The sequence below is a fragment of the Sorex araneus genome, chromosome 1 (assembly GCF_027595985.1).
Source record: "Sorex araneus isolate mSorAra2 chromosome 1, mSorAra2.pri, whole genome shotgun sequence".
Lineage (NCBI taxonomy): Eukaryota > Metazoa > Chordata > Mammalia > Eulipotyphla > Soricidae > Sorex > Sorex araneus.
This window is the reverse complement of record NC_073302.1, coordinates 24,192,624-24,202,262: the sequence shown is the minus strand read 5'-3', so window position 1 is coordinate 24,202,262 and position 9,639 is coordinate 24,192,624. Positions and strand designations below refer to the sequence as shown.

The 9,639-nt window shown below is 39.3% G+C and overlaps 1 pseudogene; it reads right to left on the bottom strand.

The window, feature by feature from the left end:
• Positions 1-650: 650 nt before the first annotated feature.
• On the bottom strand, positions 651-1,854 carry LOC101539637 (phosphoglycerate kinase 1-like; annotated as a pseudogene).
• Positions 1,855-9,639: the final 7,785 nt, after the last annotated feature.

Sequence of the window (9,639 nt, the reverse complement as noted above, 5' to 3'; positions counted from 1 at the left end):
ATGGGAACTGCCCACAGAGTGACCACTTTAGTCTTGTTTCTATTTTCTCTTCCAGCCATTTAAAAATTTTCTCTGCATATATCACTAATTTTGGTTTCACATCTCATGCTCTACACATTCCCCCTTGGGTGGGCCCTAACTTCTCTTAAATATTCATGTTATGCAAATCTTTATTTCTAGCCCAGACCTTTCTTCATAGTCTTAATTTTTTCTCCCCAGTTTCAAACGGGTACTTTTATTATTTATAGAGGTCACCAATTTCATGCCCCCTCCCGATAGCTGGAATTTCATCTTGTTTCCCTGCGGGGTGACGAGTGAAACACTGAAAAAGATAATTAGGATAAACTACTTCCAAAAAAGAAGTAAGTTAACCACTCATTTAAAAAGAAAAACAGGCAAAATATAAATACACAAACTCTAAAATGCACAATGGTTTAGTCGCTAAGAAATTCAAATAGGATCTTGCAGAATTTAGGCAAACCCAGGGTGCAGTAAAAGGATAAACTGAGATACTGTACAACTGCTTAAGGGTTCCTGATGCTTCATCTGTTGGCTGCTAACTGAATCTTGATGTAGGAAGATTTTAGCTACTTCCAAATGGAAATGAAGAAAACACTAAGTTTGTCTTAGGGGTTGTGCTTAAGAAAACACTAAACATTGCTGAGAGCATCCACTTTTGGAAGGACTTTACCTTCCAGGAGCTCTAAACTGGCTCCATCCCCAGTGCTCATGTGGCTGACTTTATCCTCTGATTTCCATTTGGCACAGCAAGTGGCAATGTCTCTACCACCTATGATGGTGATGCAGCCTCTGGAAGTAGCTTTCACCCTCTTATCCAAGAGGACTTTGGTTCCTTGGGAAAAGCTTCCCACTCAAATACTCCCACAGGTCCATTCCAGATGATCTGCTTCACCCGAGAGACAGCCTCAGCATACTTCTTACTGCTCTCAGAACCACCACAGTCCAAGACCCTCCAGTTAGCAGGTAGACCAGAGGCCACAACAGCTTGGCCAGTCTTGGCATTTTCAGCAATGACAAAGTCAACAGGCAAGGTAATCTTTACATCATTCTTCTCAGCGTTGAACATCAGGTCTTCGACAACCTTGGCTCCCTCTTCATCAAACAGAGAAGCACCAATCTCCATGTTGTTCAACACCTCAAGGAAGGTACAAGCTATTGGACATTCCATCACCAATAATCATCTCGGTGACTTTGCTCTGCATATTATTGATGAACTGGATCTTTCCTGCAACTTGCTCTGCCCAAGATAGCCAGGAGGTGTTTCTCCGGGCTCTCCAGGGCCTTGGCAAAGTAGCTCAGCATCTTCTCCATCAGAAAACCTCCAGCCTTCTGTGGCAGATGCGTCCCAGCATGGAGCTGTGGGCTCAGCGAGCAGTGCCAAAAAGCATCATTGACAGACATGCCCTCACTTGGAAAGTGACTCTCGGAAGGTTCTGCTTTGACTGGCTTGGCTTTAATCTTGTTCCTAGAAGCATCTTTTCTTTTCCCCTCTTCCTCCACATGGAAGCAGAGGTTCTCTAACAGGATGACAAGGTCCAGCAGCAGGGTCAGCACAAGCTTCCTCCACTTCTGGGCCAACACAGTCTCTCAAAAACAAAATATCCTTGCCCAGTAGAGATCTGAGTTCTTCAGCTCCATGCAACATGCGGACATCATCAGGCCAACCCAAATTTTTGTCCAGGCAGAATTTGATGCTTGGCATGGCTGCCTTGATTCTCTGGTTGTTTGTTGACCTTGTTCTTGAGAGGGAACATTGAAGTCCACTCTCATGATGACTCTCTTTTCCTTCAGGTCCAGCCAGGCTAGAATCAGCTTGTTGGAAAGTGACACCATAATGGTGGTGAGAGGCAGGGGGTTCAGAAAACAGGAAGGCAGTGACTTAACGTGCACGTACACTTGCAAGGAATGTCTAGAGGTGGGCTGGCTTGGAATGCGAGCCCCGCCTCCTCTTAGCCACCCTACCTGCTGAGCTGAGGACAGCAGCAGCTTTTGGACCAGACCAAAGGAACCAGTAAGCTATCATTACTCGGAGGGGCTGTCAGCAAGGAGACTGGTGGAACATGCAACTTCCATTTCCATACTCTCAAACTTTAAAATCATTTACAACCTGGGTCAACCACTCAGTTTTTCACAGACATTTTAAATTCAATATGTGCAATCTGATCTTACATCCTAAAGATTTTTTTAAAGCTCCTGTCCTATCCATATCTCTCTCACCTCTACCCCATAAAGAATTAACTTCTGACGTTTTTCCTTGGCCCAGAAGAATCACTTGCTTTCACTGACCCATGTAAAGTTCAGAATCACATGCATTCATTAATTCATGCGGTATTTTTTTTTTCACTTCTTAATCATCTCCTTTATTGTGTGACCTGGAAAAAGTAACATTCGTTTATAGAAATAGAAGTTTACTTACTTTATTTACTTTAAATAAGTGATTATTTAAAGAACTCTTAAAAATATTTTTGTATGAGCAAAATAATAGATGATATTTGAATGGATTTAACTATAAAATGCAAAATACTCCATCACTTTTGAAATTTTTGACTTAGACAACACCAATACTTTACCCAAACCATTTGAATCTTAAAGATATCATGTGGCTTTGCTAATTATATGTGAAAGCTATTTTTAATCTTCGGCTGGAGTGATAGCACAGTGGGTAGGGTGTTTGCCTTGCACACAGCCAGTCCAGGATCAATTCCTCTGTCCCTCTGGGAGAGCCCGGCAAGCTACCGAGAGTGTCTCGCCTGAATGACAGAGCCTGACAATCTACTCGTAGCATATTCGATATGCCAAATACAGTAATAACAAGTCTCACAATAGAGATGATACTGGTGCCCGCTCGAGCAAATCGATGAGCAACAGGATGACAGTGACAGTGATACAGTGATTTTTAACCTTAAAAATTACTAAAGAGAACACTGTTTATTAAATTAGTTTTTCTGGGTCTGAGCGATAGTACAACATGTAGGGCATTTGCCTTGCATGCGGTAAACCCCTATATCCCAGTATGGTTCCACCGAGCCTGCCAGTAGTGACCCCTGATTGCAGAGCCAGGAGTAAGCCCTGAGCACTGCCAAGTGTGGCACAAAAACAAACAAACAAAACAAATAAATCTGCTTTCCTATTTTCTAATGTAACTTGCAATTCAAAATAAAAAATATAAAGGTCTGTATTTAAGCAGTTCCAAGTGAACATCAGAGACACGAAATAATCAAAATAAACATTAATAGCTCCAATAGCCAAGATTAAATTTGACTTAGAATCTTTTGTTTTGATAAGATTTTCTTTCACATTAAAAAAAATCCTTTAGCACCATCTGCTCCTTTAATACTTTGGCATGCTTAAAAATTATATTTCCAGACTCTGCAGTTTTGAAATACCACCATGGATGTTTCTTAAAGACAATAAATTAGAAAAAGAATTTCCATTGCCCCTAGCTTGTTTCTTAACAGCAAATTACTCAAAAAACACAAAGCCGCATGAATGTTTTCTTACAATCAAACATTTCCCTTCTGATTTTCCCTTTGACCCAATGACAATATTATGCCTGAGGAAACAATATTTTATATGCTATATCACAGTTTGTTCTTCTAATGTGTATCAATCTCCTTTTGTAATCTAAATTACAAAAATATGACATATTCCATTGTCATCTGTTTTGTGTATAAATATTCCAGCAAATACCTTGATTAGCAAAATAAATTCTCCAATGAATGTTGATAGACTGATTCAGTAATAGCAGTAGAAGAAACCTAACAATGTAGGTTTGTAAGAAACCTAACTGAAGTAAGCACGTCAATGAAAAACCAGGATTTTCACTTTTTTTATAGTAAATGGGGGATTTTAAGTGTCTTACTCTTTCAATGTGCACAAGTCATTGGTATTGGCTTAGAATAAGAATGAATAGTATTGGGAAACTGAAATTGTACTGGAAGAAATAATAAAAGGTCAATGATGCCCTCAGAGAAGTCCAATTATTGGTATTAAAATATTTTTAAGTAATAATTATCCTTCCATCCATGATCCAATATATATTAAACACTTCTATGTATATATTGTGTTTTTGTAAAAATTCATTTATTTAATACTTTTAAAATATAACTCATCCTTCATCTCAGATGAAACTTGACTCCCTCCTATATTCTATACTAATGCATTCTCCGCATACCAGGCAGAATTATTTTTGTAAATTTAACATATTGGATGCCTTGCACGCGGACAACCCAGACTCGGTTCCTCTATCCCTCTCGGAGAACCCGGCAAGCTACTGAGAGTATCTTGCCTGCACGGCAGATCCTGGCAAGTTACCCGTGGCATGTTCGATATGCCAAAAACGATAACAAGTCTCACAGTGGAGACATTACTGGTGTCCGCTCAAGCAAATCAATGAGCAATGGGATAACAGTGACAGACAGTGAACATATTGGATGATAAATCTCAGAGTTCTCAATGGGATTCACAGACACCTTAATGATCTCCCCATACTTCCTTCTCTGGCCTTCCTATTCCACACAACTCCCAACTCTGAATCATGAAGCATCCATGATAGAAGTCAGGCTACTAAATGCTGCTTCCACTGCCCAAATGTTTTTCCTCCTCTTCTTGCTGATTCTTTCTTACCTTTTAATCTCTGATTTAAACAGCTTCTCTGTGAAATCCTTTCTGAGGAATGAAATCTGGTCAGATTTCTTGTGAACCTCTTAACATTTGTGCTTTCCACCTGGTAGTACTCAGCAGCAAGTTACTGACTCTGACTAATCTTGCTTCTTTATTTTTTTTCCGTGGGAGAAAATCTTTTTTGTTTTTTTTTTTTTTTAAATTTTTTGAATCACCATGAGAACAGTGTTACAAAGCTTTCCAGTTTAAGTCTTGGTCATACAATGATCAAACACCCATCCCTTCACCAGTACACATTTCCCACCACCAAAAACCCTAGTATACCCCCATCCCACCCTCCCCTACCTATGTGGCAGATGATTTCCACTTTACTCTCTCTCCACTTTGATCACATTCAATATTTCCACAACAGACCCATCATTATTATTTGGAATTTCCTCCAACAATCAGACCTGCTGAAAAGGCATTATTAGATATTTGTTTTCTATTGCTGATTATGAAGAGCAATTTTGGATTTCTGATATTTTAGGAATAAGTCTGCAGGGATTTCTGTCAAAAGCCTCCAGGTTCTGAGATTGCTTTGTGTTCCTCTGGGGCCATGACCATTCAGGAGCCAGGAGCCATTTGTGGGAGAGGGGCTGGTTCCACACCCCCCCCATCTTGTGAGACCCCGAGTGTCACGTCACGGTAGTCTCATACCTGACTGTCCAATAGGCTCTGAAAAGGTGACTGCCACTGTGCCACTGGGGAGAAAAGCCAGAAGGGACAAACATCTTTCCCCACCCCAGGGTGGCACAGTGCCGTAGTTTAATACTCAGTCCAGATGCATTTCTGCCAAAAGCCGCTGGGTTCCGAGATTGGTTTGAGTGCTGCTGGGATCATGTCCGTTCAGGAGCCAGGAGCTGTTCATAGGCATCAATTCGGGACCTCGTCAGGGTGGGAAGAGGTGACTAATCTTGCTTCTTCAACTAGACAACATACACCTGAAAGACAGGGTCTGACTTAGTTGCCTGAGACATCTCATACGAACTGTGCCTGACACATGTTTCTGATAATTTGCTGAATGACTAAGTGGGCAATGAACCCGGCTTTCTTCACACTTCATTTTGGTGAGCTAATCTTTTTGTGCCTAAGGTAAGGGAAATTATCTTTAGTCTCATTACTTGACTACACAATGATATAGTTGATAGTAAATACACATACCTAAGTGCATTCTCTCTTGCCTGCTCATGTTTTGAATCTAATTTATCATTGAAATGTTTTGTTCTGATATCAGTGATTAAGTGGCTTATTCTAGCTTTAATGTAGTAACACAATGGCTCAAAATAGAAGTAAACTTCAAAATCAACTTGAACATTTGTCTTCTTTTCCCTTTTATGAAAGCGGAATAGGAAATAAAATGGACCTGATTTAGAGAATAAATGTGCTCTTGGTAGACAATGTGTTTGCATTGGTAGTTTGGTTTATTCTTTATGTTATACTGTAATATAACTTTTAAAGGTATCATTTTTCTTTTAAGTCATTTTATTTCATTTGTATCTTTGAAAATGTTTATTGATATGGGACATGAATATCATAGTATCATGTAATAGTATAAGTTAAGTTAAATCTATAGATTCTAAGATCAGCTGTGCAAAATAAATAAATTTATCTATGGAAATTTGACAAGGAGGAATTTCACAAAGATGCAAATAAAAGAAATACGGTTAAAATTTGTTTTCATGTTTTATGGTATTCCATGTGTTCCTAAACTTTAGCAATTATTAAATCAGAAGGAAAACCAGTATACATTTTTATACAGATTAAAAAACCAAAAAACTGATAATGGCATTATTCATGAGAGAGTAATCAATAGACATATTCATTAAGTATTTTACTAGCTTTGAAATGCTATAATTGTATGGCTTCTCAATTTGGAGTACACAAAAATATGTAGATTTCAATTCAAACTAGATACATTAGGGGTTAAAATAAAATTTAAAATATTGTTTCACATATTATTGGAAAATAATGGAAAATGGAAATTATGATTAATGGAAAAAATTACATAGGACTTTGTTATAACAAAAGGTAAATGCATTACACATAGTAAGCTCTTACTCTGTATTGAGTAAGTACATCTGTATTAAACGATGTGATTTTAAAATCCTGTCTTTGCTGCCCTCTGGTGTCTTAGAATATGAATTCTGAAAGATTTCAAAAAAATAAATCAAGTCTTCCATTTCCAGATTCTTATTTTAGCAGGTGTATGAATGTTTGAGCCTGGTATTTTTTGTGGAGGTGCTACATCAAAAAACAAATGCATTTATATATCTTTCCATCATGGTTAAATTGGGTTTCATTTGTGTATTTAGAACTACTAAGAAATGGTAGTGATAATTGGGGCAATAATCATATTAATTTTGTCAGAAATATATTTGGTAGCTTGTTAGTACACAAAGAAGCTGAGGGTGTGTTACTAGGCAAAAACTAAGCAAAAATGTTCTCATAAATTATATACTGGATGAGCTGCCTAGCACACTGAATTTATCACTGTCACTGTCACTGTCATCCTGTTGCTCATCAATTTGTTCGAGCGGGCACCAGTAACATCTCTCATTGAGAGACTTACTGTTACTGTTTTTGGTATATCCAATACACACGGGTAGCTTGCCAGGCTCTGCCACGTGGGCGCCATACTCTCTGTAGCTTGCGGGGCTCTCTGAGAGGGGCGGAGGAATCGAAGTTGGGTGGACCGTGTGAAAGGCGAACGCTATACAAGATATTGACTTAGCAGTAAGTATCACCAGTAAATATGAGTTCTGCAATCTAGTGAACACCAGAACTATATTCTTTCATTGCTTGGTCTTATGAGAGTTATATCCTAAATTCAGTTGGCTGTTGGAGTAGGAGTAGGAAGAAACCTTTTGTTTCCCAGGGAAGGGGACATTTTGACCCTGATTATGATATACTTTAGATCTGTGTCACAGATTTGTCTTGTCGTTTTAGTTAATAGTCTCAATTTAATTGTTTTCTATATGATTTCTTAAACTTTCACTCCTTATGGAAGACCCTTTTAATTCTAGAAGGACTTTATAATTCCTTACAATTTGATGGTAGTGTAATTATTTCTATCATTTTCATCATCTGAAGAGCTTCCTTCCTTCCTTCCTTCCTTCCTTCCTTCCTTCCTTCCTTCCTTCCTTCCTTCCTTCCTTCCTTCCTTCCTTCCTTCCTTCCTTCCTTCCTTCCTGCCTTCCTTCCTGCCTTCCTGCCTGCCTTCCTGCCTTCCTGCCTGCCTTCCCTCCTCTGTCCCAATATCTCAAGAAGTTCCAATTCAGAATTTAATTTGTTCAATTTGATCATCTGTCAGTTCTGAGGACAATTATCCCAATAATACAATCACCCAACGCGGCCGACCAGGGTTCTATTCCTTTGTCCCTCTTGGAGAGCCCCCGGCAAGCTACCAAGAGTATCCTGCCCGCAGGGCAGAGCCTAGCAAGCTACCATTGGCATATTCGATATGCCAAAAACAGTAACAAGAAGTCTCACAATAGAGACGTTACTGGTGCCCGCTCAAGCAAATTGATTAACAATGAGAAGACAGTGCTACAGTGCTACAGTGCAAATAATTAAAATTATATAATTTCTGGGGCTGGAGCAATAGCACAGCGGGTAGGGCATTTGCCATGGGCTTGGCCGACCCTGGTTTGATTTCCAGCATCCCATATGGTCCCCTGAGCACCGCCAGGAGTAATTCCTGAGTGTACAGCCAGGAGTAACCCCTGTGCATCACTGGGTGTGATGCAAAAAAGAAAAAAAAATTATACAATTTCTAAGTCCTTGAGACATGACTGAAAAGCTAAGTCTCTAGCATATATATAATAAGACCCACTTATTTCTACACAGATTAAAGAAAAAGAGGTTAGAGATGGAAGCAACTGAAATTTAGTTGGAAGGCTGGAGATTGGAACCAGGGGAAGAGATTTGTAGATACCTTCAAATGACAGGCTCCCCTTGGGTGCAATATTATTTTTTTCTTTTTGGGTCATACCCGGCGATGCACAGGGGTTACTCCTGGTTCTGCACTCAGGAATTACCCCTGGCAGTGCTCAGGGAACCATACGGGATGCTGAGAATCAAACCCGGGTCAGCCGCACGCAAGGGTAAGAGGCCTTACCCTCTGTGCTATTGCTTCAGCCCCTGGATGCAATGTTTTTGACATAACCAGATAACCAGGAAAAAGCACTCATTAATGAGGAATATCTATGCACAGTTAATTTGGTACTATCTCTAAGTTTTATTCATTTCTTCATTCCTAGGTTGTGTAGTTTCAGAAAGAAAAATAGGGCAGTCTCCGTTTGTTATAAATACAACTGAAAAATCTGATGTATTACTTTGAAAAGCCAGAATCAGATATTGCAAATATTCAGGACTCAGTCCAACTCACAAGTAAAAAGCCAAATCTTAAAAATTATTAGGAAGACAAGAATCTTGAAAATTATTAGGAAGACCAGACCAGTAAGTTGCATGTTACTAAAGAAATTTTCTTCCTACCTTCACCCTAACTCTTCCAAACAGTTACAACAAAATTATATTATTTGTAAATTAGATGTAGTGCCAATGAACTTTGTAAGTTGTTTGTATATATGCATGTGGAGAATAAGGATAATCCAACAAGATCCTTTAATTTGCTTTGCCTCAACCTTGTCCTAAGGAATTGCAGTTTTTGCTCACACTGGCCCTCAGAGCAGAGCCCAAGAGCCATCCACACTCCCACCTTCAGGCTCTGTAACACGGGTGTTTGGGGTAAATTCTTCTCTGATTGAGTTTCCCAAAGTATTCTGGGGCATCTGACCCTCCAAAGAACTTCGTATGTTTCCATGGAAGTAGTCTGGAACCCTATGAGTAACACAATTTTCTCTTTGTTGGCTTTCTGAGATCATCTTAATTCCTGAGAACAGTTTGGTTTCTATGCTACCCCAGCCAGAGCTTCGGTAATAAAGTCATATTTCG